The 18,690-nt window shown below is 36.6% G+C and overlaps 1 long non-coding RNA gene across 1 annotated transcript in view; it reads right to left on the minus strand.

The window, feature by feature from the left end:
- The window catches only part of LOC308613940, a 33,787-nt gene that overhangs the window by 3,152 nt on the left and 11,945 nt on the right, over positions 1-18,690 (minus strand). The gene's annotated exons all lie outside the window — the stretch shown is intronic.

Genomic DNA, 18,690 nt, shown 5'->3' on the forward strand with positions numbered 1-18,690 from the left:
CCACTAACCTCTTGAGTCTGGCTGCCCAGTGGGAGCTTTGCTCCCAGGTGGATTTCTGGGAAGAGAAGGCCGCCATTTGCTCGCTTTACCCTGGGGCCACCCAGCTGCCAAGTGTCAGCTGAACAGAGGTGCATCAGAGGCCTGCAGTCAAAAGGCAGCAGGATGGCCAATTGCCATGAATTTCTGAAGCAAGTCTGGCATCTTGGCATCTTGCTGCTCTCCCCCTCCCCCATATTAATTGCTGAGAACCTCCGACTTGAAAGCTGCTTATCCTACCAACTTCAGCTGCTGCCCTCCTTTCCCTATGCCACTTCAATTCCTACCTCCTAACACTCTGGAAGTGAAATGAAGTCTCTCATACACCTGGCTCTACTCGTCAGACCACCTAAGCTCTAATGTAAATACTTCTTTCCCCCTTTACACACCCCCATGGGTAAACGCAGAATTGCCACATCCCCCTTGGACCTGATTGCTAGGCAACACTCAGCCATGTGAATTTGTCACTTCTGTTTGGCGCAAGTTTCAATTTCACCTCCAACTGTAACACTGCTCGATATATTTTAGATGCCACTGTGGTTGGACGGCATCCCAGGAAAGATGTGAAGTGCTACTGCCAGGAATGAATGATTGGCATTGGGTAAAGCAATTCTCTGAACTCAGCCTTGGCATACCATTAATTGTTAAGTCTGTTCAGCTACCACCAACCTCTTGTCAGAATCATGTCTATTGTAAGTCTTTGCAGCAAGAGTCCAAATGGTAGAGCTCTCTCCCTCTGTAAGATCTGAAGAATTATGTCAATAATGAAAGCAGTGGATTTCTCAGCTCACAACATATTACTTCTTCCTACTTTCATCTATTGGCTGCACTTTCATGTGCAAAGAAAAATAGTTCCACGTTTGAATATTACTGAGCTAAGAGCTGCCAATTCAGGTTCTGGCCCTGAATAAAAGATTTACCTTCCCTTCATTTCTTCATCACAATCTGCTTTCATTCATGGTAACAATTAAATGCTGCTACAAGGAAACATGTTATTAATGGAAAAAGATAAAATTAATACTAAACTTACTCTGGTGACAATAAATATATAATATTTGACATGTAAAATTTACATACTGACATTGTCAGAAAACATGCAACACAAAAACAATTATAATTTTTGAATAAACGCGTACCATCACTGGCAAGATATAATGCTATAATTCCCAAAGCCTCCATCTAATGTGGTCTACTCAATGTTTATATACATATATAATATTATTTGTCCTTAATGACACATTCAATTGCCTAGCCACCTACATCGAATATCCTTAAATACTACACAATTGCTCTATTGACTCTAAGATGCTACAGTGTGGAATGCTTTCATTTCTGTGCACTGTGCTAATTAATGATAAAAATAGTAAATCTGTTTTGATTCCCCTTCCGTCCCTCCAGCCACCAACTTTTTAGTCAATTGATTATTTTTTTTCCTCAAGTCTAAACATCCTCAGAAAGCTTGGAAATATTTCCCCGGAATGAGTCTAATTAAATAGAAGAAGTCAGTCAGCTAGGAGTAAGAATAGTGTTTCAGACTTTACATGCATTCCCTGATTCACTGGAAACAAAAGGAGTTTCTGTAACAGTGTGAATGAACCATGAAGTGTGCATGCTCTTTTAAGAAAGGCCAAGGGTGCAGTTCTGTTTTCTTAGCTCTGCTTTCATATTTATGTGTCTCATTTCCAGCTCATTGCTGATGCCTCAGTTGCGCTATCCATCACCACTTTTATCCTCCTTGTTCCTCAAAAAGAACATAAAATCCTTTTTTATGTGGTGGTAATATTATTGCAAATAAAAGCAAATACCAAAATCTTTATTAGCCTGCCAAAATAATAAACTATTTAATAAAAGCATGCTGTAAAAATAAGGTCATTTGCATCACTCAAGTTACTTGTAGGAAATACAGAGAATTATTGGTCAAAAAAGCACAAACTGACAGCAATTATTTCTGTTGTTCATCTGATGCACCATGCAATAGGGTTAAAATTTTGTTTATATTTTGCATATTTTCTGGGTTCAAATGTCTTTAATATTGCTTAAAACTGGTTGCTCATTGGAAAATGAAAAAAAAAAGATCTAATTCTCACAAAATACTGATTTCCTCTTTGTAAAAAAGACTTTTGGTAAGGGAGAAGGACTAAGTAGACTGGTCTGTTTTTGAGGCCTTTTTCACAAATGTGGAAGTTGACCTACTGATAACCTTGATATTGTAAGATTTATTGCCTAAATATTTACCATTTTAATATACAATATTAATTTCATTTGCTTTGGATTTGTGTCCATGCTTCAGCTGTATAATTTTTACCTCTTTGTATTCACCTTTTGTCATTTCTGCATGCACACCAATATAAGATATTTTATTTGGGAAGTTTAGTTTAACAGTGAAGGTTAACAATAAGTGTACTATTTCTAAATAAATGTCTAATGTTTGCTCTTTTAGCCTATTGTAATATAAACCCACCAATTCTTTCTCCCTTGCAATTTCCAACCTCAGTTGGCAGATTTGCAAATATATTGTTGATATGTTTGTAACATAGCAAACTCAGTAGTGTGGTGAGAATTAAAATATAATTTGTATAGTCTTTCCGTTGCCAAGAATAACTTGTACACCAATTCTTCTACATTAAAAGCAAACATGACAATTAAACAAATATTATAAATGTTTTCAAAACTACATATTAATTATTTACATTACTTATTCCATGATGACATTTAAGACCAAGAAAAGGTCTTCAAACTACAGTTATTACTATTTTCTCTTTATAAAGCCTTATGTCTGTGGTTGTTTTCTTTGGGCCACAAATTAACCATTGCCAGTTTTATTGACATCAGGTTAACATAAGAAAATGAGGTGCAATTTCTATACAATGTAATGTTTCTGAAGGATAATTCAAGTATGAAAATTTGGAATTTGAAATAACACTTTTAGGGGCAAATAAAGGCAAGTAAATTCATATACTAGTGTTACGGCCTGAACTATGTCTCCCCCTAAATTCATATGTTGAAGCCCTACCTCCCCCATCCCCCCACCCTCCATACCTAGGAATGTGACTGTATGGGAAATAGGGCCTTTAAAGAAGTCATAAAGATTAAATGAGGTCACATGGTGGATCCTAATCCAATCTGACTAGTGTCTTAAGAAGAAAAAATTTGGACGTATGAAAAGACACTAGGAGTGTGAACCCACAGAGGGACAATCATAAGAAGAGGCTGCAAAAAGGCAGCTATCTGCAAACCAAAGAGAGACATCAGAAGAAACCAACCCTACAGGCACCTTGATCTAGGACTTCCAGCCTCCATAACAGTGAGAAAATAAATTTCTGTTGCTTAAGCCACCCAGTCTGAGGTATTTTCTTAAGGCAGCCCTAGACAACTAATATGCTATCCTATATAAACAGAAAATTTTAATAAAAATCTATTTGCAACACCAAATCAAATATAATATTTATTTTGTCCAATTCTACCACCCAAATGCATTAAAGACACACAATACAACTAATTATTATCAACTCAGTGTTATAAGTTATCAACAAAAATCCAGTTTGACGCCCTAAGCTCTGTGTTGTCACACAAATGTCTGAAAATCTTGCTTCATATTTGAAATTCTTTGTGTCTCAATAGTTTTTAACCTGGGGTCCACAGACCACAAAAGCCTCTTGATATTTCTTATACACCACATTTTGTGGGCTTTGCATACATTCACTGTCATGGGAAGGAGTGTGTCATCTCCAAAATTTAAGAACTGGGGTATTGTTTCTATTTGACCAATCAGTAGGCAATAGAGATATTCTCTAATGGAAAAAAAATCTAATGCTGTATATTTTAATTAACAGGTTTAGATGGACAATCATTTACCATCAAAGGAATGATCTGGCTTGTCCACAGTGAGATGCTTGACTCAGTGAGTAAGTCATATGCAAATTTTGTCAGAGGACAAGATAAACCATTGTTTTCTGGTAACCAAATGTTTTCTAAGACCGTTTACTGGTTTGTAGCTTCTGGGCTCATAAGGATCGCATAAATTCTAAAGAATCTGCAGTATGGTAGGTTCTAAGGAAAACGTCTGCAAATTTGGTGAATTCTATTTTATGCTGAGAGGAGCATTAGAGATTACATTTCTGATCTGGGCTAAGTGCTGTGTCTTAGTGACACTGTTGGATAGCTCTTAGAAGGTCACAGTTCTTTCTTGATATAATCTACAAGAGACGAAGAAGCTCTTCTAAATAGAGCTGACATCTCCCAATTAATACTTGGATTTGTCAACTGTGGGTTTATCTAAATTTTACTTGGCACTATCCTTCTGGATTCATCAAATTCAGTACTGGCGATAATGCCCAGGGGAAAATAATCGTGTGGGAGAATCAAAAGAGCTTAAAAACATAAAATCTTCAGGATGCCTCTTTGTGGCCAGCTATCTGCTATGGAACACACCCTGACTAAGTGTAACATAGAAGGAAGGACATCTTTCACCTTCTGCCTGGCCATTCACCTCAAGAATCCATTCTTGCCATTTTTTTTTTCTTGAAGACCCAGTGTAGATATGTTCAGAGGGCACCAGAGCATGTTGCAGCCTGCCTCAGAAGTACTGCAGGCAGCAGAGGTAGCACCAGGGCCTCTGGAACCAGAAGATACCAACATTTTATAAGGGGCCAGCAGTGTTGAAATCCAGCTAGAGGCACCATCTGATTTGCTGCTCCATTCTCAGGCAGTGAGTGGAGACGAATTCTCAGAAACATTCGATGAGGGGAGCCTCTGGAAAAAGGATAGGAGTTCCTGATTCTAAAGGCAATGTGGACTTGGAGCACTGTAATCTGGTTATAAATAAAATGAGACCATTTTTATCACAAATGGCCCTTTAAAAAAATTCTTATTTTATGCCGGAGGAAACTGTAATCCAAAGAGGATAACGGTCTCAAAGTTTATAGTAGATCTAGGATTCAAACTTGGATTTCCCTGGCTCCAAAGCCAGTACTTTTCCACAACACCAAGAGTTTCCCTGCCTGATCCATCCACTTTTTGCTTTGTAAAATGTGGCAGGTCTCCATGCTTGTATTTAAGACAGCTACCTAAAAAGTAGTATCATCTTACCTCAGATTAGCAAATTAAAGTGTGCATGTCTGAAGTGGTAAATTAAGCATAGAACGAAAGCTAAAAGGGTCTCCCACTAAATGCCCATAGCTCTGTCTGAATTCAAGTCTCCACTCACTGCCTGAGAATGGAGCAGTAAATCAGTTTTGGACACTGAGATGGGGAGGAGGAGGGTGGAGAAACCTTATCAGTTTGTAAAATTTAAGCAAACAGATCCCTATTTTGACTACGTAAACCAGATAATAATACTTTCCCATAACCATTTCACGCCATAGCACATGGTTAATTTAATTAATTAACATGTGTGACATTACATTAGTTTCCTGTTGCTGATGTAACAAATTACCCCAAACTTAGTGACTTAATGGAAATGTATTCTTTTACAGTTCTAGAGTACAGAGGTCTAAAATCAGTTTCACTGGGCTAAAATCAGGATGTTAGGAGGGACTTGCTCCCTCTGGAGACTCTAGGGAGGAATCGGTTTCCTTGCCTTTTCCTGCTTCAAGAGATGCATTCCTTACATTCCTTGGCTTGTGGCTCCTTCCTCTATCTTCAAAGCCAGCAAAGTAATCATTTTGCTATAGGCATCACATGGCCTTCTTCTGTATGCAGATCTCCCTCTGCCTCTCTTTTATAAGGACACTTGTGGTTACATTTAAAGCCCATCCAGATAGTTCAGGAAAGTCTCACTATCTCAAGATCCTTAATGTAATCATATCAGCAAAGATGCTTTTGCCATATAAAGTAACATTCACAGGTTCCAGAGATTAGGACTTACCTGGATCTCTTTGGGGGATATTATTCAGCCTATTACAGGCATTCATACAAAACCTCTTTTTAAGGTATACTGGAGAACTGAAGTATTTATTCAGATATTTTAACAAAAGTCTATGCTTTTAATGGCAGAGTAATAATATTTATTGAGTGCTTACTTTGTGTCAGGTACAGCTCTAAATATTTTAAATATATTATATAGGTTAGTAGTAACAAAACAAATTATGAGATGGGTTCTTTGTTATTTCTATTTTAAGGATGGGGAAGCTGAGGCACACAAAGAGATTATCAAATTTGCCCAAGGTCACAACTACTTCTTTAAATTATCCAGATTAAGTATCTGCATATATAAGCAAACTCCTTAAACTATCATTTCATATTGCCCATGTAGTTATTCTAGAACACTATGCAGTTTATAGACTTGCAGCCACAATGTGTTCTTTGTATCATTTTCAGACAAACGTTAATTTCCTTGCTTTGGTATTCTTTCTTAGAATGGTTTCTAAACGATAAACCCGCTAGTCTCTCATTTTGCTACCAGCAATGATAATCCTAATTTTATTTCCTGAGTATCTTTCTTTCTTCTAAAGGTCACAAAGTTCAGGATAGGGTTACATAGTAAAGGGAAAAAAAGCAATTTCTCTCACCAAAGAGGCATGAGATATAGGGGCAGGCCTTGGCATATGCTCAATTCCTGTTGTTACCCACCTCATTAATTGCTTGTTTTCATTTGAAACTCTTCTCTGAATGTGTTCCTTATAACTTTTAAAACTTCTTTTCATACCCTTGTTTTCAATGGCCCCTTATAGGCTTACAGATGGAAATCTGTTTCCCTTATCCTTATAGGTCACCCATGTTCTTGTTTTTCTTTGTAGCAAAGGAGGGAGAGTGAACAAAAACAGCTCTGTCGCTCAAGATCTTTTACACACATTCCTCAACTTTTGGAGCTTTCTCTAAACCTTAGCTATGTAATAGTGTGTGGGGAAAAAGAAGATTCTTTTTTTTTTCTTTAATTTTTTTCTGGAGTTTTGAAGAATCCATCTTAAATAGTGGAAAAGTTGTAGAATTTGAAGACTCAGTGAAAAGTTAAGTTTGGTCGCAAACCCACTGGCAAGGATTATGGGTTTTATTTTGTTTAGATAGGTTTCAAGTTACATCAAGCATGTTATTGTTGTGATATTAAAGTACTTCCTTGTAACATTATTAGATTATATAATTGTCGTGACCTATTCAACTTAACTAAAAACAGTGACACTAATGGTGAGAGTTTCATACACCACACCATGTAGGAAGAAGAACGGTTTACAGTAGACTCTGGCCTTTTAGCATCTCTTAACCCATGATACTATTAGTGGTTTGTTACATTTCTCTCTATTGCAAACAAAAGAATAAATATACCATGATACTATAAATGCATGAAGAGGTAGTGTCTTAATAAAATGGTGGACTAAATAGCTCTATAATGATTGGTCAAGTCATACTCAAATGAAACCTATAGAAAAAGGTTAATTTAATTTTTAAAACTATGAACAATACTGAGAGCAGATGATACTGAGAGAAGGAACTGTATGGTTGACAGAGTCATGAAATTTAGAAGTTAATTAATACATTGGTAGATATCCATGAGATAATTAGAGAAATGAGACAGATGTTGTATTTGTAGCTTTATTTCAGCCTGTAGGACAGCACTTATTTTTAATAAATCTGGAGAATTATAGACATATATACACACATAAGAGAGGGGGGAAATCTAAAAGCATTGCTCTTATGACTCTAAGTTTAGGGTTCTCTGTAAAGCTTTTTAATTAAAAAGTTACTGAAGAAGAAACATCTGAAATAGAACAGGGAGCAGGTTCCTCAAGTGACTTAGCAGTTTGCAGTAGCATCAACTGTTGCAGTGAAAACAAAGATTTCTAATCTTAGAACTTGGCAGGTGAGTGAGTAACAGATTTCTCAATATAATGTTTTGATTTTTAAGAAATAAATGGATTTGTCACTTTTTTCTTTGGCCTGCTTCACAGTCAGTCACATGTTTTATTAACCACTTGGGAGGTTGATTACAAATATTTTTAGTTAAAAGAGCTCTTGGTTCTCTATTAACTGAACAATTTCCTAGACCTTGCACCTCTCTGGGGATCTGTAAGGTAGTTCAAGCCTGAAAAAGTGAGTATATTTTTGAATATGCTGATATTAAGATATATGTAGGTCTGTGCATGTGTGTGTTTGAAATGGAAGAGAGGATGTAATTAAGAAGTTGAGGCTTTTAGTGTTAGAGTTTCTTTTTGAACATGATTGGTTTCTGTCACTTTATTAATTTCTCTCAACTTTTTGATTATACTGATTGCAAATGTTGGGAAGAAGGTGCAGAGTTGTTTGAGATATTTTTACCCCCTCCAGCACACCATCTTAGGTTTCTTTAAGTGTGATGAATGTTGTATTAATGAGGACTGTTGTCAGCGCTATGCCAATAAAACTGCCAATTAAGACAAGAAAAGGTACGCCTAGAGATTTTTTAAAACATAAATTAGCTAGGTAGTTGGGCTGTATAAAAATACATTAAAAAATAAATTTCTCACTAATAAAATGCTTTTGAGTCGAATGGATTCTACCTATAAACTCTACTCTTCCTCATAGTCTCTGTACCAGTCTTGCAAATATTCCCTTATTCACTTGTCCATTGCAAGTAACCATGGGGGCTTCAGGAGTAATAAAGACTATGAATTTGCTGTTCAAATATATTTCTCCTGAGGTGAGGGCAGGTAGGGAAAACAATGAACAAGTCAATTTTTGAAAATTATTTGCAAGGCTGCTATAACACACTTTACAGAGAGAAAACAGATGGTCCTTAGAATTTGCCTTATACTGACAGGGCAATTCTAACGCAGAACACTAAGGCCATTTCTTACTATGGTGGCAAAATGATAGAAGCCAAAATCTCAGAGAATATGGTACCTTACCGTAACAGAGTAAATTGTGAAAATGCCATATTTCTACAATATTACATCTTGCAGAATGAAGTTATCTAACAGTAAATACTTTTAGTTGTCTTTCTTCAAGGGGTCAGAGTTCTTTACTAATTGTACATTAATATTTAGAACACAGTATGGTTTATTTTATGTGGAGCATGTTATGCCTTAAACTCAAATACTTTCAAACATCAGCTTAATTTCCCTTGATCATTAACCTAAATTTAAAAATCACCGACAAAAGTTTTTTCATGACACACATAGCTGGAACAAACTTAATTGTTTAGAAATGGTATAAAAATAACCACACCCTTTGGTTATGGCTATTTAATATTAAGCCAATTCAGTATGCATTTTGCTTCCATAAACTGGGTAACCCTCTGAAAAATCTCCTCTTACGCTACTGTGGACTTGTTGGCTTGATTTAAATAAGTTTCTTTTTTTCCTTCTCTATCAAAAGAAAATTACTTCTTTAAAATTGTCATTTTTCACTAGAGATTTAATTCTTTTCTCTGTTTCGTCTCAGACAAAACATAGAGGCCTAATGTCTCTGTGTCAGTGAAGAATTTTCGTATAATTTAAAATATTTTATCTTTCCTTTCTTTTGTATTACTCAAACTAGGTTCACCCATCTACCCACCCACCCATCCACTTAATCATCCAACACTGATTAAATGCTTACCATGTTAGGCACTAGGACTAAAGAAATAATAACACATAATCTCTTCCCTTAAGAAATGTGTACTATTCAAGGTGCTATTAGGGAAACCAAAGAACTTAATGAAAGAAACATTTGTAGATGTGTGTGAAGAATTAAAGAATCAGCAAGAGATGTTGAGGTATTCAGGGACTGGCAATTGTGGGAAGCCTAAATCATTCCTAAGCCTGAAGACGGAAGAGGAGGAAATGGTGTTACCAGCACCTAGTGAAGTCTGGAGCTAGGCGAGCAGAATTATGAGGCAGAAGAGCACAGCTACTGCCAGAAACACAGCATGAAAGCAGAAAAAAAGCAGGAAAAGAAATATTTCTACTATATTTCTATTTCTCTTTCATCTTTTATTCTTCTGCCTGGACTTGCCATTGGTAAAACCCAACAGAAAGCCAGAGGGTATGAGCCTGAGTGATGCAGTCCAACTGAAATCCATATCAGGGCAGAATCGGGCAGAGAATGAATTGAGGGTATGAGAAGCAGCCTCCAAGTGGCTCCCAATGATCATTGCCTCCTGGTATTCATTTCCTTGTGTATTCTCCCCCTGAAGTGAGACTGGAAAAGTTGTATACTTCTGATGAATAGAATATGATAAAAGTGTTGAAAAGTCACTTCCATGATATGATTCCATCCTGGCTTCCATCATGGGCTTCCATATTGGACACCATCCCTTGCTCTCTCACTTCCTTACTCTATGGGAAGCCAGCTGCCATCTTATGAGCTGCCCTATAGAGTCCCACATGGCAAAAAAATGAGAAAAGTCTCCAGCCCAACAAGGAACTGAGACCCTCAGTCCAACAACCTGAGGAACAGAATCCTGCCAATAGCCATGTGAGTGAGCTCGGAAGTAGATCCTTTACAAGACAAGTCTTTAGATGGGCTTCAGCCCTCCGAGAGAACCCTGAGTAAGAGTATCTAGCTAAGCTATGTCTGGATTTCTGACCCACAGAAATTATGGGATAATAAAATATTGTTCTTTTAAGATGCTAGGTTTGAGGGCTTCCCTGGTGGCGCAGTGGTTGAGAGTCTGCCTGCCGATGCAGGGGACACAGGTTCATGCCCTGGTCCGGGAAGGTCCCACATGCCGCGGAGTGGCTGGGCCCGTGAGCCATGGCCGCTGAGCCTGCACGTCCGGAGCCTGTGCTCCGCAACGGGAGAGGCCACAACAGTGAGAGGCCCGCGTACCGCAAAAGCAACAACAACAACAACAAAAAGATGCTAGGTTTGGGAAGTAATTTGTTATGACATAATAGATGGGAAGGTGGGCAGGACAGAGCATAAACAGCTTAGTTTACAATTTTTGCCTCATAGCATTAATTTTTGCCTCTCCATCACATGAAAAAACTCTTACCCCTTACACAAAAGTGACATCAGCTATTCCATAAATATGGAGTGATTTCAGTTCATTCATGCCCCTTCCTGAAACTTAAATTATAATTAACCTCCCATCAGACCTTTTTATATTCAGTAGCAGAAAAAGGGGGGGAATGAAATTAACATAAGATACAGCCACTATAATATCTGCTTTTGTAGCTGGTTATGAGACCTAAAATTATATCCATCACTTCTTCCATGTATTTTTCTGATTGGGGTTAGTTACCTGGAAGGGTGACCTAAACCTTTATTTCCACAATTTAAAATTCTTAGTGGTGCTGACTTTATTGAGATTTCACAGTTTCCCAAGGACCATTCTTATGGAACAGTAAGAAGTTCCTCAGTGAAACCCCCAAGTTCCACACGTGTTTTTCTTGCCTCTACTGTATCACAGTAACCCAATTTCCACATAGCAATTACCTTAGCCAATAGAGTAAGATCTTCCTGATGGTTCTTCAGCATGAGAAGCCCCAAAATAGCCAAAAGATTGACTCAGCTCTTAATTTAATGGAACAATGACTATTTTTCCTGGCAGAAATTGTTCTACCTTGGAAATTAGGATTTCTAAATCTTCTGAATACTTAATTGAAATATGAGATACTAAGGTAACTCCCACCTCCATTCTTTGATTCCTGCATCTCTGCATTCTGGCTAAAAGGGCACTATATATCTAATGTTAGTTTAAGGCATATACTACATTCTATAGCATAGCAACCTAAACTCACCAGTTGTTGTTTCTAAGTTGATGCCTCAGCTGATAAAAAAAGTCTATTTTTTAATATATTCAGAAACTGTGGAAATAACTACAGGATGGGTCTGTGGACTTATTGAATCCATTGTCAGATTAAATGAAGTCAAGACTTCATTTATCACTTGACCTCCGTTAAGTCCATACTCTGACCACTGGGCCATAATAGTGCTTTGTCTCCTAAGGACTATCATTATCTCAAATTCACTATCTAAAAACCCCCAGAAGGACTGGGGATTTCCCTTCCCCAGTAAAAATCATCCTGGTAAATGACCATAGGTTAATCTGGAAAAGCCATGGATGCAATTTGTGGCCATATTTCAGGCTACATTCTTCCTCAAAGGGACCTGGCCTGCTCCTTAATTAAAGGACTTCAGATCTGTGAATTGGGAACTGGGCATGAGGCTAATTCTCACTGACAACTTAAATTGGTTTTTATTTTATATAAGTCAAGAAACACCTTACAAGATTACCCATATATTTAATTGCCAGTGACCTTGTGATCAATTAGTCACTGGCACACGTCCATGTTGGTCAAAATACTCTGATTACCACTCTGTAAACTGTGTCTAATAAGATATTATTAATAAACTATATTATTCTCAATAATAACATATTATTATTAATAAGGATATTGGGATAATTGTGCCCACCTTGTCTCTGACAGTTAAAAGAAGCCACTTGGCCCTGCTACTCAGGGAGTTCATTTTCACGGCAACATTCTCATGTCCATCCTCAGCGGTTAGGGATGCCACCACAGAGGTTTTCAAGGGTGCTCTCTTCCTTAACCCATTGCATTTTACTATGTTTTGAATGAAGGAGGTGTCCTCCAGGATGTTCTGGAGTAAGGAAGGTGAGAGGGTGTGGAGCAAATTGCACATTTTAAATCTGTTCTAACATTCTTATTTCTCTAAGCCATCAAGCTTCCTTTTCTACATTATGTCAAGGTAGTTCTGTAATCTTAAACTCATTAACTACAGGAAACTGTTGAGTCCAGGCTTTCATTTACCAGCCAACTGTTTGACTCACTCCCAATTTTTCTACCTAAAATACTAAAATCTCATATTCTAGTAGAGGCCACATACATACATTTAGCATATTCCAATGGTTCTCAAATTTTAGCATGTACCAGATCACCTGGACAATTTGTTAAAACAGATTTCTAGGCCCCATGACCTAAAATTTCTGATTCATTAGGTCTAGGATGGAATCTAGGAAATCTGCATTCCTAACAAGTTCTCAGGTGATGCTGATGCTGGCTGGTCCAATGACCACATTTTGAGAATCACTGGCCAATTAAATCTTACAATTCATTCACCTTGACCTAATCTCTTTAGCATTCAATCTAATTCATGCTTGCCAGATTCTTGTTTATATAAATTGGTAAGATGATCTCCCAGAGCAGACCTTGCAATTTTCTCTCAGGATTATGCTGCGTCTCATGGTTATGTTGGGATTTAATTCTCATTATGGTCCTGGAGGCAATAAGGCATGGTGAATGGGGCAGGAGTGTCTTGAGGAGAACAGGTAGCCTCTTGAGAGGCAACTGCCCCAAGCGAAGTTATTGAAAAGTTCTTCTGGAAGGAAAGACTGGTTTCATTGGACAGTGGGAGAAAGCATCTTCCATTGTAAATGCAGCTTCAAAGGAATTTGAGTTTCTAAGTTCTCAGCCTCATCTATGCCTGCCCAAATGTCCCTATTTCAAATAATAGTTTTCACTTCTTCCCAACAAGTGCCCCTACCTTAGATAAGAAACATGAATTCTTAATGTGGATTCTAGGTTAGGAAACCTTACTTAAAGCTTCCATAGAAGCTTTCTGATATTCTCTTCATGTCTTTGGTTTAAGAGTTCAAGCACTAAGCTTATTTTTTTCTTTTTTATAAGCTTTACAACACAGAGATAATCAGCCCATCCCACAGTCTCTTAATCATCATTGGTGCCATAGTGATCAAGTGTCACAACCACATGATCTCCTAATGCCTTGCCCCAGCTGACACTCCACCAAATATCAATACCAGTGATAATTTGAGTAATTGCGTGTAACTGCATGCCATGAATTACATTTTCTGACTCACCTTCTTCACTTAATTATCTACTCAATAAACTTGTTCAAATTGAGTCACCTCAATTTTGCATACCAATACGATCTCTTTCACAATTCCTTCCCCAGTTACTTTACTTTTTAGTATTCTTCATAGGAGTTCAAAATGTGGTTTAAAAGTATTCAATATCAATAGCTAAAACCCTCTCATGACAATATTCAGTGACAAGACAACTTATTGAAGTAAACTAATTTCCTAAAAAAGCCAAGAAATGCAGCCTGATCTTAGCATCCAGATTAATTACTTTGCTTTTAATGTCTATGTTCTTCATTCTTTCATCCATTAAATATCTTTCAGTATTCCCTATGCACCAGGCAAACAAACAGGAATTGGGAATATAGCAATAAGGAGGTGTACAGGTTCTTCTGTTTGCCCTTCCAAGACCAACCCTTCATCCTACTCTGCCTTCTCTGCCAACCCCAAAGGGCTGATCTCTGTGAACTGTATCCACATGCTTCCATATCCTCTTCCTGTGAAATTCAGCCAGTGGGAGGCACTGGTAGGAGATGGCAAAGCAGATGCAGATAGAGATCAGTGATTTCTCTTTCTTGGTGCACTATTATGGTAATGACCGGATTCCTCTATCACTACGGCTCCTATTGAGTGACTGACCCCTCTTCCATCACTCCAGTATCTAAAAAGATCCAATGACACCATTTTCTTCCTTTGCCTCTTTCGAGTTTGCTGCTCATGCAAATTGGCAGGATTATCTCCTCCCTGAGATAACTTGGTGGACTTCGAATTTCAGTGACCTCTAAAATCTCAGTAGTTTGCAACAACAAAAGTTTACTTCTTAATCATTCTAAGTATCCATCCCAAGACAGCCAGGGGCTTTGTTTTAGGACTTAAGCTAGTAGAGCAATGAGCAATCTGATTACCAGTCCCTTGGCAGAAGAAAAAGAGAACCAGTGAACGATGTACTGGTTCTTAAAACTTCTTGCCAGAGGAGACTTCTGTCACCTCTGCTCATTTAATTGGTCGAAACAAACCACATGATCTTTGGGTTCATGCTGAGAGATTAATGGTCTCTCAGCAAGGGACTTCAAAGGGAAGAAAAACAGAATATTTGGTGAACAGTAATAAAAGCTACTACATTTACCAGATGGGATCTTGCCAATGGATGGGAAATCATCCATTGATAATTGAAAAGTCTTGATAAGTCTTAGGAAGCAAAAGTCTTTTCCATAAGATACAAAGTTAATGTTGAGTTTTTAACTAGGACTGATATGGGCAAAATGTTCCCAGCCATCCACACATCAGTGTTCTGCACTAATAGCATTAGAATATTTCAACTGATTGGACAACAATTATTGTGCATTTCAAAAGAAAGCAGAATTAAGGGTGTATAAATTTCCTTTTGCCTAAGAGAGAAAAAGGAGTCAGTGATGAAGAAAAACAAAGAAAATCCTATAAACAAATCAGGTAGGTTAATTATTTGTTCTTTATAGATTTATATCTATACCATTTATTTATTTATTTATTTATTTATTTATTTATTATTTTGCCGTACGCGGGCCTCTCACTGTTGTGGCCTCTCCCGTTGCAGAGCACAGGCTCCAGACACGCAGGCTCATTGGCCATGGCTCACAGGCCCAGCCGCTCCGCGGCATGTGGGATCTTCCCGGGCCGGGGCACAAACCCGTGTCCCCTGCATTGGCACGCGGTCTGTCAACCACTGCGCCACCAGGGAAGCCCTACGTTTTATTTTTTTAAAAAATTGGAGGAGATTTTAGAGAACGATTCTTCCTCATTATTTTTATTTTCAATATTTTAAAATATCAAATGCAATTAATATACACTGTACTAGAATTTCTTATCTATAAAAAGTATTCATTTTCCCAAGTCAGAACACAAAATTACATCCCCTCAAAATAACAATTATGTTAAAATTATGTTTGTATATATGTACAAACAAAATTAAATGTGGAAAATTAAAATTAATATTGGTAAGGAGATACAGAATTTTTTTGTTTAATTTCTAGAATTATAATACCAATTGTGTGATGAATAATTTAAAGTGTTCATTGCTTATTATTTATCATCAAAATCTCCCATTATTTTTATTACATTAATGCTTACATAGTATATTTTGCTTGCTTAAAAATCCTACCTATTTCATTTCTATCATGTTTTTTACTGTAGATAAATTAAATCATGTCAACTATATGCTCTCCTTCCTCACAGCCGAATAGTTCTCAGATATCACTTATTCTCCAAGCGTGTGCACATGCTCAGATACAGAGATGAGAAATGAAAAACAATATTAGAATTATGTACACACATAATCCAAAATACACATTGCTAAACACAATAAAAATTCAATCTATTGAGTTCTACAAAAAGAGCAAAGCCAATGTACAGAAATCTATGAAATGAAAGCTCAAAGAGAAAATGACCATAATTAAAATGTTGTTTGATCAAATTCTAACATATTACTATAATTACAATGAAAATTTACCAAGTGTAAATTCTCTTTTTATGACTGTTTTTTTGTTTTTCTTGCAAATTGCTCTACTTCAGAGAAATATAGGTTTTCTATTTAAACAAACACATTTATTCAACTATTCCTGTTGCCATTGAGTCACTGTTTAGAATTTAGTTTGCTGGACTATTTAATTCATCTAATTACTCAGAAATACATAGCTGGACAGAGAAGTTTATTCATAAGCTTTTACCAGAGCCATGAGATATTGCTATGAATGAGTACAGACTATATATGTTCCATGATGAAAGAGAAGTGAGAGATGGGCATGATGTTTATGATGCACCCAATATTTTCAAAGCTGTAGTTGACCAGTTTCAAATGATTGATTTAGAGTCTAGGGCATTTATATGTTTAGACAATAATTTAGAAGAATGAAAATAGGTGTAACATTGAGCCTGATGTCATCACATTTTAAGCTCATTTTACAACAAAGTTCTTGATGAAGAGAATCAGTGGTTGAATACGTATTCTCTACATTTCTTGAGAAATGTTCTTTTCCAATGAGATTAGAAGGAAGATTTTTTTTCTTTTTTTAATGGATTATTATTAAGCTCTAGAAATTCAGAATGTGTGAGAGTATATGCTATTACTTTTGCAAAACTGCAGAGGTGACAGTTTTATGATTCTGAAACTTATAATCTGGCTTGAACGTGAGGAAACCTGGGTTCTAGTCCCAGCTCTGTCACTAGCACACTTTGTAGGCAAACACTAATTACCTGATATATCTATGTTTCTGTTCTTTCATTAATAAAGTGAAAAGACAATATTTTCTTCCTATTTCAAGGGGGATATTATTAGGACATATGAAACAGAACTTGTTAAAATACTTGGCACTCGTCAAATGAAAGATGATCCACAAATCCCCATTATAGTTATACAACACTATATATTCCACCAGACCAGAAACATTTTCATAAATAAGAACAATGTATAAAATTATAAAAAAGGAATCTGGAAAGAAACTTTTTAAATATGGAATATTAGACATATCAATTTGTCACTAAATAACTCTAAGTTTCTTCTACGATGCAAGTTTACAGACAAAACGTCTTGCAATGGAGACTGAAATTGGATGCACATATTAGTCTTATTGGCAGTATATTGAATCAGTAGCAATGAACTTCAAAAAGAATTTCATCATCCATCTCCAACTTACTGGGACATCTTGAGAGTGTAATCTATGACTTGATTACAGTTTGGGGAAGGATAAGGGAGAAGGAGAAGTTAAGAATTACCTTGGAGACTAAGTTGGTGGAAGCTTATGTCTTCAAAAAACAATAAATTGGTAGAAGTGTGAGTTGGTGTAATGGTGTAGGAGTGTGACATGTTAAAATATTGACCTTAGTTTTGAATGTGCTGGAGATGCAGGTGTCCAGCATTCTTTAAATTAGTTACATTCCAATCTTATTTTAGAGGGGCTTCACCTAGCCACATTAGCTAGAATTTGGATACCCTGGTTTTTTTTGATGGAGACCTTAAAAAAAGAATACTTTACTCTTGGTGGGAGGGAGACGCAAGAGGGAGGGGATATAGGGATATATGTATACATATAACTGATTCACTTTGTGATTCAGCAGAAACTAACACAACATTGTAAAGCAATTATACCCCAATAAAGATGTTAAAAAATAAACTTTATTCTTTACTATGCAGTTGAAAAAAAGAATGAGATAGATCTATATATAACAGTACAAGATAATGCCCTAGATATATTTGGAAAAACAAAGTACACAACAGTGAATATAGTATGCTCCCTTGGGTGAAAAATAAAAGTGATATATGCTTATATATTCATAAAGTCATTCTGGAAAGATACAGAACAGTGGATAATGTGTTGCTTCACAGGAATGATCTGGAGGACTGGGGGTCTGAAGAAGGAGAGAGACTAATTTTATTCCTTGCTCTGAAATCTACATCGTCTGATATGTATATAGTCACCCCAGCTTTTTTTTGAATAGCGTTTGCATAGTACATATTTATATTTCTCACCCTTTTACTTTTACCCTGTCTGTGTCTTCATATTTAAAGTGAATTTCTTGCAAACATGATATATTTGGGTCTTGCTTCCTTGTCTAATCTTTCAACCTTCATTTTAGGTATTTAAACATTGATATTTAATGTGATTATTGATATTATTGGATTTAAACCCACCATCTTGATATTTGTTTTCTGTCTCATTTTCCCCCCCTTTCCTCTCTTTTTTTGCCTTCTTTTGGACTAATACAGTATTTTTATATGATTCCATCTTGACTCCTTTTTGGCTTTTTAGCTATAAATCTTTGCTTCATAATCTTTTAGTGTTTGCTTCAGGGTTTACATGTGACAGATACTGTGACCACTGTGTGTGTGTATGTATATGTATAAAATCCTAACCTCATAAGGTAAACGTGATTATCCCTATTTCACA

Source organism: Mesoplodon bidens (assembly GCF_964165515.1).
Source record: "Mesoplodon bidens genome assembly, chromosome: 3".
In the NCBI taxonomy this organism is placed as follows: domain Eukaryota; kingdom Metazoa; phylum Chordata; class Mammalia; order Artiodactyla; family Ziphiidae; genus Mesoplodon; species Mesoplodon bidens.